The sequence below is a fragment of the Hippopotamus amphibius genome, chromosome 4 (genome assembly GCF_030028045.1).
Source record: "Hippopotamus amphibius kiboko isolate mHipAmp2 chromosome 4, mHipAmp2.hap2, whole genome shotgun sequence".
Taxonomy (NCBI): domain Eukaryota; kingdom Metazoa; phylum Chordata; class Mammalia; order Artiodactyla; family Hippopotamidae; genus Hippopotamus; species Hippopotamus amphibius.
In genome coordinates this window covers 165,725,786-165,744,460 of record NC_080189.1, presented here as the reverse complement: position 1 = coordinate 165,744,460, position 18,675 = coordinate 165,725,786, and the positions used below count along the sequence as shown (strand labels likewise).

General features: G+C 36.6%; 1 protein-coding gene and 1 pseudogene across 6 annotated transcripts in view; both read left to right on the top strand.

Moving 5' to 3' along the window:
* CEP128 (centrosomal protein 128) overlaps positions 1 to 18,675 on the top strand; it is a 437,525-nt gene that overhangs the window by 128,503 nt on the left and 290,347 nt on the right. The gene's annotated exons all lie outside the window — the stretch shown is intronic.
* On the top strand, positions 8,658 to 14,979 carry LOC130851124 (ras-related protein R-Ras2-like; annotated as a pseudogene).

The window sequence follows — 18,675 nt, the reverse complement described above, 5'->3', positions numbered from 1 at the left end:
GATTCTCAGAATGTAATTAGACAACTGTACTAAGAACTAAGATAAAGACAAAAGCCTAATATTAATACCAAGGCAGTGCATCATCTGGAGAATAGAGCAAGGAGTCTGAGCAGACCGATAGTGTTGCTTATAAGTATGTTAAGATAAAATACACTTAAAATGGCTGGAAGAAAGGGGAACAGAAGAGCGTAATGTGGTTGGAAATATGCAAAGAAAAAGAAAGGAATAGAAGTGTATAAAAGAAAGGGATGGAAGGAAAGTATGAAAGATATTTTGTCCGTACTACCAAAAACTTAGCTAGATATAGAAGTATTTTAAAAGGCAAAAAAAAAAAAAAAAAAGAGTAAAAAATATCCTTATAAAATTATGTTGTAAAACTTGTAGATCCCTTAGGGCTAAGATCGTATTTAATAAATCAAAAAAAAAAAAAAAAAAAAAAAAAAAGAGACAGAAAAAAAAAAAAAAAAAAATCCAGAAGTGATCCCGGAATGGACCAGTTCAATAGGTATTGATACTACTATTTCTGTTTCCTTAGCGTCTCAGCTGTAAGTGTCCTTTTCCTTGCCTTGAGTTTTTTTTTTTGCGTTATTCTGTGACCAGCAGAGGTTCCTTTATTGTTCGTCTGTAAGCCTCGGTGTGTGGGGAGGGAGAGGGTGCAATAGTGGCTCCTTCTCCTGGGAGGGAGTGAGCAGTGGCGCACTGTTGCTTCAGTCAGGCTTGGAGGTGCCTGTTGCAGAGGGCGCTGGTGGCTCAGGCGTACACAGAAAGTCTTAGAATTGGGCCTCTCTCGGGGTTTTTTCTTTTTGATGCTGGTTTTTTTTTTTTTTTTTTTCTCTCGGCAGCCTCCCTGCTGCTGGCGTTGCAAGGAGTTTTAATCTAGCCCCGCCCGAGCGCCTGAGGGTGCTTGTTATCCCTGAGCGCCTTATGTGGCCCCGCAGGGCGTCTCTCCGCTGCCTGTTGCAGAGGCGCCGAAAGAGAGAGAGAGGCTATGCGCAGCTCCTCCCCCCCGCCCGGGAGCCTGCAGCCTCCAGCCGCCATCATGGCCGGGCAGCTCTCAGGGATCGGCACTCCTCTCCGCGGACCTCCTCCCTCCTGTGCTCTCGGTCCGTCACCCTACCGGCAACAATGTTTCTCCCCCGAACCAGCTCTCCGGTTCCCACGCTCCCGCTCCTGGACCCTCCGTGCAGCCGCGGATCGATGTCTCGGTCCGGGAACGCTGAGCTGCGCTGCGGACCCTCCGTATGTTTCTCACTCCCTCCCGTCTGCCACAGCTCCGCCGCTTCACCCTCTTTGAGCCCTCGTAGATGCCTCCCTACCGGCTATGTCAGGTTCTCCGCAGCCCTTTCCGGTGTCCGAGGCCGTCTGCTGGTGTTCAGCTGGTTCTCTGTGGGAATGACTGTGTCCTTCCGTGCATTCCCAATGCATCTGTGGAGAGGGATGCACTCCACGTCTCTCTACTTCGCCGCCATCTTTTTCTCCTCCATATTCACAGTTTTCCATTCGTTTATTCTTGATTTTATTTCCATGATTCTAGGAGGTGGGTCAAAAAGGATGTTGCTTTGATGTATGTCAAAGAGTGTTCTGCCTATGTTTTCCTCTAGGAGTTTGATAGTGTCTGGCCTTACATGTAGGTCTTTAATCCATTTGGAGTTTATTTTTGTGTATGGTGTTAGGAAGTGTTCTAATTTCATTCTTTTACATGTTGCTGTCCAATTTTCCCAGCACCACTTATTGAAGAGGCTGTCTTTTTTCCATTGTATACGTGTGCCTCCTTTGTCAAAGATAAGGTGCCCATATGTGTTTGGGCTTACTTCTGAGTTCTCTATTCTGTTCCATTGATCTTCCTTTCTATTTTTGTGCCAGTACCATACTGTCTTGATCACTATGGCCTTGTAGTATAGTTTGAAGTCAGGAAGCCTGATTCCACCAACTCCATTTTTCCTTCTCAAGATTGCTTTGGCTATTCGGGGTCTTTTGCGTTTCCATACAAATCGTAAGATTTCTTGCTCTAGTTCTGTGAAAAATGCCATTGGTAATCTGATCGGGATTGCATTAAATCTGTAAATTGCTTTGGGTAGTACAGTCATTTTCACGATGTTGATTCTTCCAATCCAGGAACATGGTATGTCCCTCCATCTGTTTATGTCATCTTTGATTTCTTTCATCAATGTCTTAAAGTTTTCTGCATACAGATCTTTTGCCTCCTTAGGCAGGTTTATTCCTAGGTATTTTATTCTTTTGGTTGCAATGGTGAATGGGAGAGTTTCCTTCATTTCTCTTTCTGCTCTTCCGTTGTTAGTGTGTAGGAATGCAAGAGATTTCTGGGCATTAATTTTGTATCCTGCTACTTTACTAAACTCATCAATGAGTGCTAGCAGTTTTCTGGTAGAGTCTTTAGGGTTTTCTATATATAGTATCATGTCATCTGCAAAGAGTGATAATTTTACTTCTTCTTTTCCAATTTGGATTCCTTTAATTTCTTTTTCTTCTCTGATTGCTGTGGCTAACACTTCCAAAACTATGTTGAATAACAGTGGTGAGAGTGGACACCCTTGTCTTGTTCCTGTTCTAAGAGGGAATTCTTCCAGTTTTTCTCCATTGAGAACAATGTTGGCTTTTGGTTTGTCATATATGGCTTTTATGATGTTGAGGTAATTTCCTTCTATGCCCATTTTCTGGAGAGCTTTTATCATAAATGGATGTTGAACTTTGTCAAAAGCTTTTTCTGCATCTATTGAAATGATCATATGGTTTTTATCCTTCAATTTGTTGATATGATGTATCACGTTGATTGATTTGCGTATATTGAAGAATCCTTGCATCCCAGGGATAAACCCCACTTGATCGTGGTGTATGATTTTTTTAATGTGCTGTTGCAGTCTGTTAGCTAGTATTTTGTTGAGGATTTTTGCATCTATATTCATCTGTGATATTGGTCTGTAGTTTTCTTTTTTTGTGACATCTTTGCCTGGTTTTGGTATCAGGGTGATGGTAGCCTCATAGAATGAGTTTGGGAGTGCTCCGCCTTCTGCAATATTTTGGAAGAGTTTGAGAAGGATAGGTGTTAACTCTTCTCGAAATGTTGGATAGAATTCGCCTGTGAATCCATCTGGTCCTGGGCTTTTGTGTGTTGGGAGATTTTTAATCACTGCCTCAATTTCTGTACTTGTGATTGGTCTGTTCATGGTTTCTATTTCTTCCTGGTTCAGTCTTGGAAGATTGTATTTTTCTAAGAATGTATCCATTTCTTCCAGGTTATCCAATTGATTGGCATATAGTTGCTTGTAGTAGTCTCTCATGATGTTTTGTATTTCTGAGGTGTCCGTTGTGACTTCTCCTTTTTCATTTCTAATTCTGTTGATTTGCATCTTCTCTCTTTTTTTCTTGATGAGTCTGGCTAATGGTTTATCAATTTTGTTAATCTTCTCAAAGAACCAGCTTTTAGTTTTATTTATTTTTCTTATGGTTTCTTTCCTTTCTTTTTCATTTATTTCTGCTCTGATCTTTACGATTTCTTTCCTTCTGCTCATTTTGGGGTTTCTTTGTTCTTCTTTCTCTAGTTGTTTGAGGTGTAAGGTTAGGTTGTTTATTCGATCATTTTCTTGTTTCTTAAGGTAGGACTGTATTGCTATAAACTTCCCTCTTAGAACTGCTTTTGCTGCGTCCCATAGGTTTTGGGTTGTTGTGTTTTCGTTGTCATTTGTTTCTAGATACTTTTTGATTTCCTCTTTGATTTCTGTAGTGATTCCTTGGTTGTTTAATAGTGAATTGTTTAGCCTCCATGTGTTTGTATTTTTTGCAGTTTTTTTCCTGTAATTGATATCTAGTCTCATGGCGTTGTGGTCTGAGAAGATGCTTGATATGATTTCAATTTTCTTGAATTTGCTGAGGTTTGATTTGTGACCCAAGATGTGATCTATCCTGGAAAATGTTCCGTGTGCACTTGAGAAGAAAGTGTAGTCTGTCGTTTTTGGATGGAATGTCCTATAAATATCAATTAAGTCGAGATGGTCTAATGTGTCATTTAAAGCTTGTGTGTCTTTATTGATTTTCTGTTTGGATGATCTGTCCATTGATGTAAGTGGGGTGTTCAAGTCTCCCACTATAATTGTGTTACTGTCGATGTCCCCTTTTATAGCTGTTAGCATTTGCCTTATGTATTGAGGTGCTCCTATATTGGGGGCATAGATATTTACCATTGTGATATGTTCTTCTTGGATGGATCCCTTGATCATTATGTAGTGCCCTTCCTTGTCTCTTTTAATAGTCTTTACTTTCAAGTCTAATTTGTCTGATATGAGTATTGCTACTCCAGCTTTCTTTTGACTTCCATTTGCATGGAATATCTTTTTCCATCCCTTCACTTTCAGTCTATATGTATCCCTTGGTCTGAAGTGGGTTTCTTGTAGGCAGCATCTAGAAGGGTCTTGTTTTTGTATCCATTCAGCCAGTCTGTGTCTTTTGGTTGGAGCATTTAATCCATTGACATTTAAAGTGATTATTGACATGTGTGTTCCAATGACCATTTTCTTAATTGTTTTGGGTTTGTATTTGTAGGTGTTTTCCTTTTCTTGTGTTTCCTACTTAGAGAAGTTCCTTTAGCACTTGTTGTAAGGCTGGTTTGGTGGTGCTGAATTCTCTTAACTTTTGCCTGTCTGGAAAGCTTTTGATTTCTCCCTCAAATCTGAATGAGATTCTTGCTGGGTAAAGTATTCTTGGCTGTAGGTTTCTCTCTTTCAGGACTTTCAGTATATCCTGCCATTCCCTTCTGGCCTGCAGAGTTTCTGTAGAAAGGTCAGCTGTTATCCTGATGGGTTTTCCCTTATATGTTGTTTGTTGCTTTTCTCTTGCTGCTTTTAATATTTTTTCTTTGTGTTGAATTGTCGTTAGTTTGATTAATATGTGTCTTGGTGTATTTCTCCTTGGGTTTATTCTGTATGGGACTCTCTGTGCTTCTTGGACTTGGTTCATTATTTCCTTTCCCATGTTGGGGAAGTTTTCCACTAGAACCTCTTCAAATATTTTCACAGACCCTTTCTTGTTTTCTTCTTCTTCTGGGATGCCTATAATTCGAATGTTGGTACGTTTAAGGTTATCACTGAGGTCTCTGAGACTGTCTTCTAGTCTTTTTATTTTTTTATCTTTTTCCTGCTCTGTGGCGTTTATTTCTTCCATTCTATCTTCCAACTCACTTATTCGTTCTTCTGCCTCAGTCATTCTACTGGTTAGAGCATCTAGAGTATTTTTAATTTCAGTTATTTTGTTATCCATTGCTGTTTGTTTTTCTGAGTTCTTATGAACTGTTTCTTGTACTTTCTCTAATTTGTTATCGAGATTTTGTATCATTTTTACTATCATTACTCTAAATTCTTTTTCAGGCATTTTTCCTATTTCCTCCTCATTTATTTGGTCTTGTTGGTTTTTTTCCTGCTGCTTTGCCTGCATGGTGTTTCTTTGTTTCCTCATGGTTGTCCAAGCTTTTGGGGTTGCTTGTCCTGGTGATAGAGGTGTTTATAGAAGACTGTCCAAGCCTCAGACTAATGTCCAAGTATTGGATTAGACGAATATTCAGTCGGCTATGTCAGGTTCTCCGCAGCCCTTTCCGGTGTCCGAGGCCGTCTGCTGGTGTTCAGCTGGTTCTCTGTGGGAATGACTGCGTCCTTCCGTGCATTCCCAATGCATCTGACAGCATTTCTCAGGAGAACTTTATTTTTCATAGACATCACAGGACCTAGTACTGCTACAGCCTTCCCCAGTCATCCTTTTGAAACATCTGAAACATCGGACTGCTCTCTTTCTCGCTTCCTTCCCGCCAGGTTTTCCAATGCGTTTTCTTACTATGGATTAGTTCTGCTCACCACTGAGCTCTTCCAGGCAGGAGATGTTTGCAGCAGTGAGTCGGTCTTTATTTTTTAAAATAATTTTTACCAGTTAACTGGTGGTTTTGCTGGGAATAGGGTCTGCTAACCTCCTTACATTGCCATTTGGGAAGTCTTGCTCCTTGGGAGAAATAGTGTACCAATTAGGAAAAAACATCCACTCTGAGTCACAGAGAGACAAAATGATGGAAAAGATGGAAAAGTTTATAAGAGATAAATGGGACATAGGGAAAAGTTCTGAAGTTCTAATATTTATATAATTGGAATCTTAAAAGCAGAAGAGAGAGGCGGAAGCAATATTCGAAGAGAAAACATCAATTCACATAATTAAGCAGTTCTAAGAATCCCAAGTAGGACAAATACAATGAAAATCACAACTAGACATGTTACAGTAAAATTAGTAAAACCAAAGAGAAAGAGACAACCTCAAATGCAGCTAAAGGGGAAAGAAGATGTATTGCCATAAATGATCAAAATGGAGACCAGAAGAATAGAAAGATGTCTTCAAAGTACTGAAATAAAATAACTGCCAATCTATATCCATACTCTGAAAGTATTCTTCAGAGTGAAGGTGAAATAAAGATATTTCTAGACAGCAAAAACTGATGAATTCAATTTTAGCAGAACGGATATGGTAAAGTAATTTTTTGAAGGAGAAAGAACAAAAATGCAGCAGAGAATGAAGACCAATATATGGGGTAAACATTTGGGAAAATGAATATTGGCTTAAAACTAGTTGTAATAATATCTTATTTAAATTATTTAGAAAATTAAAATTACATCAGTAATACTGCTTAATTTGGGAATTGTATATTAAATTGAAGGGTTTTTAAAGTCTTTGGTTCTAAAATGAAGGAAGTGGTAAAATTACTAATCTGCTTTACATGTTAGTAAGTCGAGGATGCATATAGTAATCTCTAGGGTAGTCACTAAAAGAAGAGTAATAGATATATAACTAATACAGGGAATGAAAATGAAAGCATTCACGACACTGGATAAACAAAGATTTTTTACTAGGACACCAAAAGCATGAATCATAAATGAAAACATATGTAAATTTGATTTTGACAGAATTAAAAATTTCTGCTTTATACTTGGTACCACTAGGAAAATGAAAAAAAGCAAGCCACACTGGGAGGAAATATTTATAGTACATATATCCAACATAGGACTGGTGTCATGTTTATATATCATTACTGTGTATTTGGTTTATCCCAGTAGTGCCTGGTTGATTTAACATTTATAGAGTAACCAGTATGAGAGAAAAATCATATTATTATCTCAACAGATAGAGTTAAAGCATTTATGAAAATTCAACATCCTTTAGGGAAACTCTAGTTAAAAGGAAGAGAGGTAAACTTCTTGATATAGAAGAGTACCTACTGAAAACCTATTGCAAACACTGTGCTTAACAGTGAATTATTGGTTGTAAATGAGGCAAGCACTTCTCTCCTATTCAGCAACATACTGGGACTCCTGATCCAGGCAATGATGAAAGGGAAAAGAAAGGTATCTGTTCAGAAAGGAATTAATGATGCTATCCTTATTTCCAGTTGGTATTTTAAAAATCCAATACATTATAGATAAATTACTAGCATTAACAAGTGATATATTTCTGTTGACACAAAATCAAATATCAAAATAAAATGAACTTTGACCAGACCTTTAAAGCTAAACCCAAAACAAAAAAACCCCCAGTGAATCATTTTCAGTCACATTGCTCCCACAAAACATATTGTCCTAAGTATTTATTTTTATTGAGAACAAAAAATGTTTTTTTCACTTGTAAAATTTATGCAATTTATTTTTAAAATTAGAAAATAGAATATACACAGTCAACATTAGAAACAAGGGCTCTTCCTATAGATGTAAAGGGGAAGAAAAATTAGAAAAGAGTATCAGGTGGTTGCTCTAGGTTAGCAGGGTCTAGTAGCCCTTACAGCAGTGATGGAGATGTTTTATACCTGCGCTGCCCAGCACAGGTTAGCCATATGTACCTATTGAGCACTTGAAATGAGGTCAGTGTGACTGAATTCTTACTTTTACTGAACTTTAATTTAAATATTGGCGGGAATTCACAGGTGGCAATGTGATTAGATGGTGTGAAACTGGGTTAGGAGCCATTTCTTGAATTTTCATCGATATAGAGAGCACACTGATTTTACTTTGTCTGAATATGGCCTGGCTGTGTAGGGGGAAGATCATGTTCTTTGACTTTACGGAGGGGCTGATTATAGAAACATTCCTCAAAGCCATCCCCTTCTATATCTAGCATACTTAAAAAAGGGCTTATTATTATTTTTCCTTTTTTGTGGTAAAGTACACATAACATAAAACTTACCATCTTAATCATTTTTCAGTGTCCAGTTCAGTGGTACTAAATATTTTCAGATTGTTGTGTAGCCATCCATCCCCATCCTCACTGAAACTCTACATATATTAAACAGTAACCTCCCATTCTCCACTCCTACAGCATCTGGCAGTGGCCATTATACTTTCTATAATTTTGACTACTCTAAGTATCAATACCTCATATAAGTGGTGTCATATGGTGTTTGTCTTTTTGTGACTGGCTATTTCACTTAGCATAATATCCTGATGGTTCATCCATGTTGTAGCATATTGCCGAATTTCCTCCCTTTTTAAGGTTGACTAATATTCATTGTATATATATATATATATATATATATATATATATATATAGCTTATACATGCATCAGTTGATGAATAGTTGCATTGCTTCCACATTTAGTTATTGTAAATAATGCTGCTTTGAACATGGGTATCCAAACATCTCTTCAGGACCTGCTTCCAGTTCTTTGGGGTGCATACCCAGAAGGGGAATTGCTGGATCATATGGTAATTCTGTGTTTAATCTTTTGAGGAACCACTGTACAGTTTACCACAGCAGCTGTATACCATTTTATATTCCTACCAACAGTGCACAGTTGTCCAATTTCTCCAACACTTGTTTTCTGTTTTGTTTTTTTTTTTAATAGTGGCCACCTGAATGGGTGTGAGGTGGTATCTCAAGGGATCATTAGTTTTGTTCAAAACAATATTTACTTTAAAAAAGGAAAATAGGCCTCTTTTATCTCATTTAGCTTTCCTTAGCTTCGCTTTTCTCCTCCTGTCTAAAACAGAAAAATTGATTTTTCCCAATTGTACAAGGTTATTGTATCATATAAGATAATGTGTCTGATCTGTTTCAAATAAACCATAATGCTCTATAATTATGTAGAGCAATAAAATTAAGTGTTATGTTACACTTAATTTCTCCTCTTCATGATATGTCATGTAGTTAGGAATAATACTTCTTTAGTTGAACTGAGTAATTTATTTTCATCCTCTCAGCTGCCACATCAATACTGGTAAGTCACAGATGAACATCTTTCTCTGATACCTGCTTTGGCCTGTTGCATTTCATAGCAAGTGTGTAACCACAGGTTGTTCCACCTCCAACAAGAGCTGTCCCAAATACCAATCTGCTTAAAGCAGAATGGTTTTATCCATCTGTATTCAAATTTTCTTTTCCCAAAGTGCCTACTTTAGTTAAACATCATAGTTGCAGAGTTAAAATTATCAGAGTGTGAGAAAAAAATTAAGAAAATGCAAATGTACTTTGAGATATGTGTGCTGGGGTCAGAATTCCCCTAGTGTGTTGCTGGGATCTGAATGATAGCTATATGTCCCCTTGTGTTTTAAGTTACACACTCTGAAGAAATGTGTATTTAAGATGTTCCGTGTAGTGAACATCACCACTAATGAAACAGAAGTTAATATTTTATTTCTTCACAAAGGGATGAATGTATTTAATTAATTGAGCATTATTTTCTGTGCTTGCTTAAGCTTAGTATCATGTTTCATTAAAAAGTACAAGGAAACTGTAGTTGTATGAAGCAGATATGTTCTCATAGGATTTGTGGAGAAATAATTATTTTTAATCACTGAGAAAGACTGAGGAACCTAGTATTTGGAAGTAATGTCCTTTGTGTGTCTCTGCTGCATTGGGTGAAAAGAAAATGGTATTAGTATATGTGGTCAAAATTAGTATGATAGAAAAGACAGAAAGTTATGTTTTTAAAGGAAGAATATTTGTGACATGGTTACCACGATGACCCCTGATGTTTTACGTGGCCAATCCCTCACTCATTAAGGGTTTGAATCAGTTTTTAAAGATTATTAATATGTGTTTTGCTTGAGTTGAAAAAAAGACTCAGATTTTAAGTATATTCTACTTTCAACCAATCATGACTTTAAAAAAAAGTTTTAAATAGTATGATCCCAATGAGTGATGGTCTAATTTAGCTGCATGTAAGTATATTTCGGGGCTACCACACTTGTTTTGATTGATTTGAGTTCTTTTATTCAAAGAGACGTGCCTTAGTTCTTCTGACTGTGGAAAATTGATTAGTTGTCCTCTTGGTATCAGTTCATAAAACACCTGAATTATACGGAAATGAATGAGTTCTTCAAAACATGCAAGAATATGTCAAGCTAATTTCCCAGAAGAGGTGAGTGGGGCATGGCTTAATTGAGAATCTGAGAATTTCAGGTGAAATCCTATTAAATCTGTTAGTTCTTTTGTTTACTTAGTAAAGGCAAAACTTTATAATGTCAGTTAGGGTTTAGTGTGGGAAATAGAACTGCTTTAGGTATTTTATACAATAATTGTTTATAATATTGGCAGATGTAGCCCTGCCTAGGCTTCCAAGAGAGGATAAATAACACAGAGGGGGAGATTCACTATAGAATAGAATAAATTTTATGACCTTGCTGGCCAGCAGCAAAAAGCCAAATTAGCAAGTATATGGTCCCTGCCTCTCTTCTGCTTTCTGAATCTCTCTGCATTGCATCTGATTTGCCCCCGGAACCTAGCTCAAGGGAGTGCTGAGCATTTGGTTTTGTACCCTCCATGGAATAGGAGAGTATATTAGGAAGTGGGGCTAGGGACCGACTGCCCTTGTGTCATTTACAACAGTGCTGTAATCAGGTTTTCTTTTAGTTGAAAAACATAACCTTGCCTTGTCTCTTTCATAGCCTTTGAGCCTAGCCTTGTGGCACTCAGCAAATGCTGGTCGAATTCATGTTAGATCTAATATCACATTTACAAATATATATCCACGCATTAGTAATGTAACATTCAACCTGTAGTTTCTTTGCAGGTATTTTTTTTTTTTTAAGCTTCCTGTCCATTTTAGTTTAGTTGAAACTAAATCATCTATAAATGCAATTAACTTGGTCACTTGGAAACAAAAATGTTCCACATTCTATAAAAGAGTTTAACTTCAATAAAAACAAAAAATATAAAATTTAATATTTTTTCCTGTACTTGAGGCAGTCATCTTCCTCACTGGACTATTTGCATCTTGTTTTGGATATAATGTTACTGTTTTCTATAGTCAGTGTTTTCATCTTGTTCTTGATTTAAGGAAGTCATATTTTGGGCTGAAATTAGTGAACAAATACTTTGTTCATATAGCATTGAAGATGATTGAATTCTATTTCAAATGATATTCTACTTGAGGCATCTTTGCTGTTTATTAGCTTTAATGTCACTGTTTTTGTCCTTGTAATGAACTGAGCTTTATGCTTTAAATATCATTTTTTGTTTTAGTGTATCATTTTGATACATTCAGACAGTTAGTACTTTTATTCTATTGAGTTTCTAGAAGCTGTATTGTAAGACAGATTATTCTGTTGTGGTTTGTGTGTTTTTAAATGATAAATATTGTAATTAAGAGTTGTATTTCCATGCCTTAGAGGACTGGGGCAGGGAGGGTGGGGGGGACTCGAGGGGGGGGCGTCAAGGAAGGGAGGGAATATGGGGATATGTGTATAAAAACAGTTGATTGAACCTGGTGTACCCCCCCCCCAAAAAAAATAAAAAAAAAGTAAGCACTTAACAAAAAAAAAAAAAAAAGAGTTGTATTTCCAACCAAGGGTTTTTAAACCAAAATATTTTATGAAGTTGTCATTGATGCCAAGATGTAAAAACTCTTAATCTCTATAATAATTAAAATTTTAAAATATTCTTTATTTTTCGTAAAATAAGTATAATACAAATACCTCATAATTTTACAGTTGTGTGTGTTTACTCTAGTACACTAAAAAGTGTGTATGTATATGTACAACTATTGTATTTTTCATTAGTAAATAGTCTTTACAAATGATTGTATTTCCATTTGGCTTGCGCCTAATTTTGATATTTTTTTCAAACATTACGGAATCAAATTATTTTGAATTCTTACAGAAGGCTTTATTTGTGAATATTTGGGAAAGGTGTCTTGTTGATCAGATTTTCTTGTTAATTTTTTTCATTTTCCCCATACTTCTTTCAATCCTGTTCCCCTGCCAACACCAGTGTTAAGGGCATGTCCATCTTGAAAGAAGGCATCAGAGGGAAACAGGGCAGGAGTGCTAGGCACACTCTTGCCTTAGTGGTGTTGGTTGCTATTTGAGTTGTGGGATTATCTGTCATGAGCATTCATTTTCTGTCTCTGTTTCTGTCTCTCTCTTCCCCATCCTTTCCTCTTTCTCTCTGTTTACTACTTTCAGTAGCAGCCGTTGAATTATCTTCTTTTTGTTCCTTTTGTTACTCCCTAATGTTGTTAGTTCGGGGCTCTTTTTTTTGGACAAATAATTATTGTTAGAAAACATTACATAATCAGATAAAGACACTGAAGAATGAAACTGAAGTATAGATTTGGTAGCACAAATGGGGAAGAGAGGAAAAATTTGAAATAGAAAAGAAAGAATTGCTTATATATGTCACACTTATTCAAAATAACTGTTACGTGTATGTTTCCCCAACTAGGCTGTGTGGTTCTCCAGAGCAGTAGAGCATAGAACCATGCTGTTTTTTTCAACTTTGTGTCTTGGCATTGTTGCTGAATGCAGTAAGTGTTTATTGGACTGAGTGGAAACATATGTGTATTTTCTTCAAAATGACTGACAAGTACTTATAGTGTGGTTTGTTTGTTTTCTTTTCTAGTCTCTTAAATGCCACAGTTCCTTCTTGTCTATTATAAACCAGCTCCATCGAATTTGATTGCTGAAATTGAACTCAGATGAGAGAAGAACTGGTTCTCAAGGTCCATTCCTGCTTTAAAAGGATGATCTTTAATGATTTTTAATGTTGCCATAATATTTTAATATCCTAGTGTTAGGAAAATGTCCTTTGGCGATTAATCTTTCTCAAGCACCCATCTGATCATGTTACTCCCTTGATCAAAAACTGTTGTAAGCTTAAACTGGATCTCGGCATCCCCCCAGTCTAATCTCTCAACCTATTTTCCAATCTTTCTTAGCCCTCTTGCGCTGTTACTCTTCATGAGCAGCAGTGGATGGCTTGCCTGCTCTTTGGCTCTTGCCCATGCTACTGTTGGTCATGGATGCTCATCTCCTTTCCATCAGTGACCCATCTTTACACTTTAGTTTGCCTGTTGTGTCCTTATTTTATGTCTCCTTCTTTATGAGGTCTTGCTGATCAGAATAGTTTCTCTTAAATTTACAAACTTAAATCCTGTTTCCAGTAGTTACCGTTGATACTGCTTCCTTTCTGCTTGATCATATTTGCCCCAGTCAGTGTTTCTCATACAGTACTTTCCTGGTTTTGTTTTAACCCAAGTCAACCTTATCCTGTGGTTTTTCTCTTTGTTTCAAAAAAGTTCTAGAAACTTCTGTGCATCAGAGATTGTATAAATCCTATTCAGGATTTCCTTCTGTCTCAGGAAGGAACATGGCAATTTATTAAATTATTAAAAAGGTTGTTTGGCTAGTATCCAAGTCAGTAATATACTGAAGTGGAATCAATATTAGTTTGAATGTTAGGGACCTATGACTAGTCCTTTCTCAACTGAATACTATCTCCTTTATCTTGGATTGATCACTTTATCTTCTACTGCCTTCAATTTCCTTATCTCTAAAATGTAGGCATTGGATTGCCTCTCTAATTCTAACGTTGTTTCTAGTTAGTTATAAAAAGCTATCATTCTTGTGTTCCTGAAATGTGCCAGTCATTCTTCTGGGTGTTTTATCTAAGTGATCTCACGTAGGTCATCTTTCTTCTGTGGTGTCAATGTTATTGAGTCCATTTTATGAACTTACTTTTTGCTTTGGTTCACAGACAGTAAGCGGTTCTTCTAAGGTCACAGACTGGCAGAGCTGGGATTTGAACTCAAGTCTGTTAGCCATATTCTTTCCATGGTATGCCATCGTCTCCCTGTGGATATTACTTTTCAGTCTTTTAAGTCTAGCTGTTTTCTCAATACCATTACAGGTTTCCACATGAAGTACATAATATTGTATATGGAAATGTTTACTTAAAACATGTGCCATTCACTGTACCCTGGCTTATTTGGGGCCAGGTTTTCACTTTTAAATGTTCACTAAGGTGCCTGATCTTTTGTGTGTGTTGACTGTCAATTAAGAGAAGAGGAGAAGGTAGGAGGTTTGAGTGATCTTTTGGGGGACTGTTAAAGAGAGAAGCCCAGATATCTCTCTGCTTTTGCCAACCTAAAAGGTGTGGCATATGCTGGGAGAGAATGAAGGTATCGTGTTATAACAGCTCTGTTTTGTAACGAATTATGATCCAACCATCGAGGATTCCTACACAAAGCAGTGTGTGATAGATGACCAGGCAGCCTGACTGGATATTCTGGATGCAGTGGGACAAGAGGAGTTTGGAGCTCTGAGAGAACAGTATGTGAGAACTGGTGAGGGTTTCCTGTCGGTCTTTTCAGTCACAGATAGAGGTGGTTTTGAAGAAATCTATAAGTTTCAAAGACAGATTCTCGGAGTAAAGGATCATGATGAGTTTCCAATGATTTTAATTGGTAACAAAGCAGATCTGGATCATCAAAGACAGGTAACACAGGAAGGAGGACACCAGTTAGCACCACAACTTAAGGTAACATACATGGAGGCGTCAGCAAAGATTTGGATGAATGTAGATCAAGCTTTCCATGAACTTGTCTGGGTTATAAGGAAATTTCAAGAGCAGGAATGTCCTCCTTCACCAGAACCAACACAGAAAGAAAAAGACAAGAAAGGCTGCCATTGTGTCATTTTCTAAGAATCCTTTGAATTTTAGCTACCAACTGCCAGGAAAAGCCCTCATCTTCTCCTTCTCTCCTTACAGTTTACATCTTCTTGGTACCTTTCTAGCCTTAGATAAATGATTAATCACCATGGTAGCCTTAGACCAAGAAACTGGCTAATCCTTTCCGTGAAGCTAAGCCAATGGTCACTTCAAGACGGATTTAAAGGAAACACTAAGGCTGCTTCAAAGAGTATCTGATTCCTTTAAAATATATGTCTATCTACACAGACACATTCTTTTTTTAAGGGCTTACTTTTAATAGGGATGAATCAAGTTTTGGAACCTAAGCTGTTTGCCAGGCTGAAGTCATAGGTTGTGAAATAACTTTTAACTTCTGGAATCATATTGTCTACTGTTACTCTAAATAGAAACAAAGGGAGTTTTTTTAAAAGGTGAATTTTTGCCTCTCTCTGAAAGTTTCGATGTCAACTTTAGTTAACCTTAAATACACTGAATTGAATCCACACAAGTGAGACACCTCAGACCTTTATGATGCTATAGCCTTTGTTTTCCAGTGGCCAAAACACCAAAATGCCTATTGTATTTATAGGTTAAAAACTGCGTGTAAAGCCTTTACTGTTATTCCTAAAGATAGTATTCTACGTGGCCAAATATTTGGACTCATTTTGGACTTAGGCATTTCAGTGTTCTTGGTTTTTTAATTTAACTCTTTTCACAGCCATGTTGAGAGTAAAAATAAATAATTTCTGTCCATCTTCCTTTTCAAGTATTTCTGGATGAGGGATTCAAAAAAACTAAAACTGTTTTTGTTTGTAATATAAAATATGGAATTGATCTTTCCAGCGTCAGAGATGATTAATGTTTTGCTATATACTTTTATGCATTATTTTCTTATCAAGCTAGTTAACAAGTATTTTTATGTTTGTAAGCAAATATGCTTTCACAGCATACCTTGTGTATATGTAAAGATAAGTATTTAATTCTCACTGTTCACTTTTAACTGACAAAGGAAAAAAAGTGAAAACTACAGAAACTGGTAGAACCTTACATGCTGTTCTGGTCCTGGTTGTACCCACCTTTGGCCAGTCACATAGCTACTCAAGAAACCTTCCCAATAGAGTACAACAGAATGAGAATCTGAAATCACTTCTGATGTCCCCTACTAGATGTTGACTTATATATATCAAGTAGTAAGTGGTAAAACTTTTAGTTGACAATTAGTATAACTGTGGATGACTTCTGATTTTGTTTTTAATCCTGTGGATTGTGTTTAAACAATTCAGAAGTGTGTTCCTGATTTTGAGATACTAAGTGGTATTGCACAGTTGTCACTTTACTGAATGTGTACAACAGTTCCATGAAGTTTGTAAAGCATACCCTTGTATAGCTTCAGGTGCTCGAATTAAAATTGATCTGTTATCAAAAAAAAAAAAAAAGAGTAGAGGAGAAATTGTATATTATTGTATTTTAGTTAAATCCCTTTTCTTTTGTCCTGTCATCTCTCCTCATGGAGAATTCTTTCTTAAAATTCTTTCTTAAAAAGGTATATAAGCTCTCAGTGCTAACCACTTCTTTAGGTTTTCTTTTTTCCTATGAAGGCTCCTATGTATACATAAAAGTATTAAATAAAATTCATGTTCTTTTCTTCTGTTAATCTGTCTTATGTTAGTTTAATTTTCAGGCCCAGCCACAGAAACTAAAGTGTTCCCTTTAGGATTCTAAAGTTTTTTCCTTCTCCTCCAACTGGAAGGAATTCTTGGTAAAAAGTGTGTTTCTGTGTTTTTGGATTGTTCTTATCTTTGATGGTACTTATATAGTGAGAAATAAATAATAGGCTTAGTTAAGTGATATGAAACATAACCAGCTTTAGTAGCTGAGATAATTTCACACAATTTAAATATAAAAACTTCTTCAGGGTAGAAGATGCTTCCAAGAATGTATGACAGTAATGTTGGAATTGAAAATCATCATAATGGAATAAATAAGAAAATTGCTTTCCAAAATTTAACATTTCATGTAGTACATAGGAGGATACTAATATTTGCTGTATGTGCCTACCTTGAAAGCATTTATCCATGCATTAATGATGTGTTTGTATGCTTCATGTGCTCTCTGTGTATATGTGTGTGTACGTGTGTATGAGTGTGTGTATTTATTGGAGGAATTGTTACGAGTGTTCTATAATATAATCTTTTGATTGATGGGGAGAAATGTTTGTTACAGTAAGATTATCCTGATTGGTTTTTTGAGGAAGATGGATTAAAGAGAATGTCAAAACAGTGACTGAATAGGACCCACCAAGGAATGAGGAATGAATATAGGGAGGAATTCTTTGACAAGTTTTACCTGAAGCATGATGCAGTCAAGCTAACAGGAGCAAAGCAGCAGCAAAGTTTCCAGACTCAGGGCAGTGAGAAGTGGTGTTCATCCAGTTCACAGTGAACCCGACTTTCCCATCAGGAGTGATAGCCACAATATTTACAGTGAGAGCCACCCCTTTTCTGTTCCTATATACCCACATACCCAATCAGTGCCGTGATGTTTTCAAATATTCTAAATGAATCATTGTCTGTTATCTGTTATTATGAAAGTCTGCAGTTGTAAAATGTGAGAACTAAAGAATTTATGTTGTTAAGCTCTGGGCTTGCACATCTTAATCCTGTGCCTATTTTTGTTGCTCTGTAATTACAGAAGGATAAATAATGCTGAACTTCTTTTACTTCTGGATTCAAAAGAGTTGCTGGAGAAATTTGAAAAATTTTGTATACTCTTGGGTCCATTATAAGTTTGAGACTATCTAAGTGTAACCTTATTTCTATTTGTCAGCTTTTAAACATTTATCTCTTGTTCATTTTCTCTTTCCCTACAGTGATTATTTCCAACTTTCTCATTGTATTTAAATACACAGTCCACCTCCATCTTTATCCTTCCTCAGCAGAGAGAGCCTTTATTGCTGTTTTAATAGGACTGTCTTTTTATTAGGAGTTGGGCATCTAGTAAGTTCACTTTATTGACGTGCTAAAATTGAGATGCCTGTGGGATTACCAAGTGTAGAAAAAGTCGTTATGGAATTAGGTATTTAAAGGTCTGGAGTTGAGAAGATCAGTCTGGCTCTAAATTAGGAATCACTTATATCTCTGTTTACCTATATACTTACCACCAAAGGCATTGTGTAGATGGAACGATGCTTAATACTGGAACTCTATACAGTTATCTCTATTTAAAAGCCAAATCATTGAAGAAACTCAGGGTAGGATATTATGAAAAAACAGGAAGAAAAAGGAGAGCTAGTGAAGAGTATATTATGAGAGTCAGGGAAGTAGAAAGACTTAGGAATGAGAAAAATTAATTGGTAGTGTCATATTCAATAAGGGTCTCAGGAAAGATTTATAGAGTCCATTGTATTTGGCTGTAGGTTATCTTTGGGGATCTTGATGAGAGTTATTTTAATTGTGTGACCATGATGGAAACCAGAACCAGTGAATCGATGAGTGAATTGGAAATAAGATTGTGGGGCATCAAGTGTGGACTGCTCTTTGCAGGAGTTTAGCAGGAAGAGTACAGGGTGCTGGTTAGAAGATCATGTCAGATTGATAAAGGTTTTTTTGTTTGTTTCGTTAAAAAAAATACTGTGTTTTTTAAGATGTGAGAAGTAGAGAAGAATAATTGAGTAGGGAAGGAGAAGTTCAATACGTGGAAGAGAGAGCATAATTGGTGTAGTGAAGCCCTTGA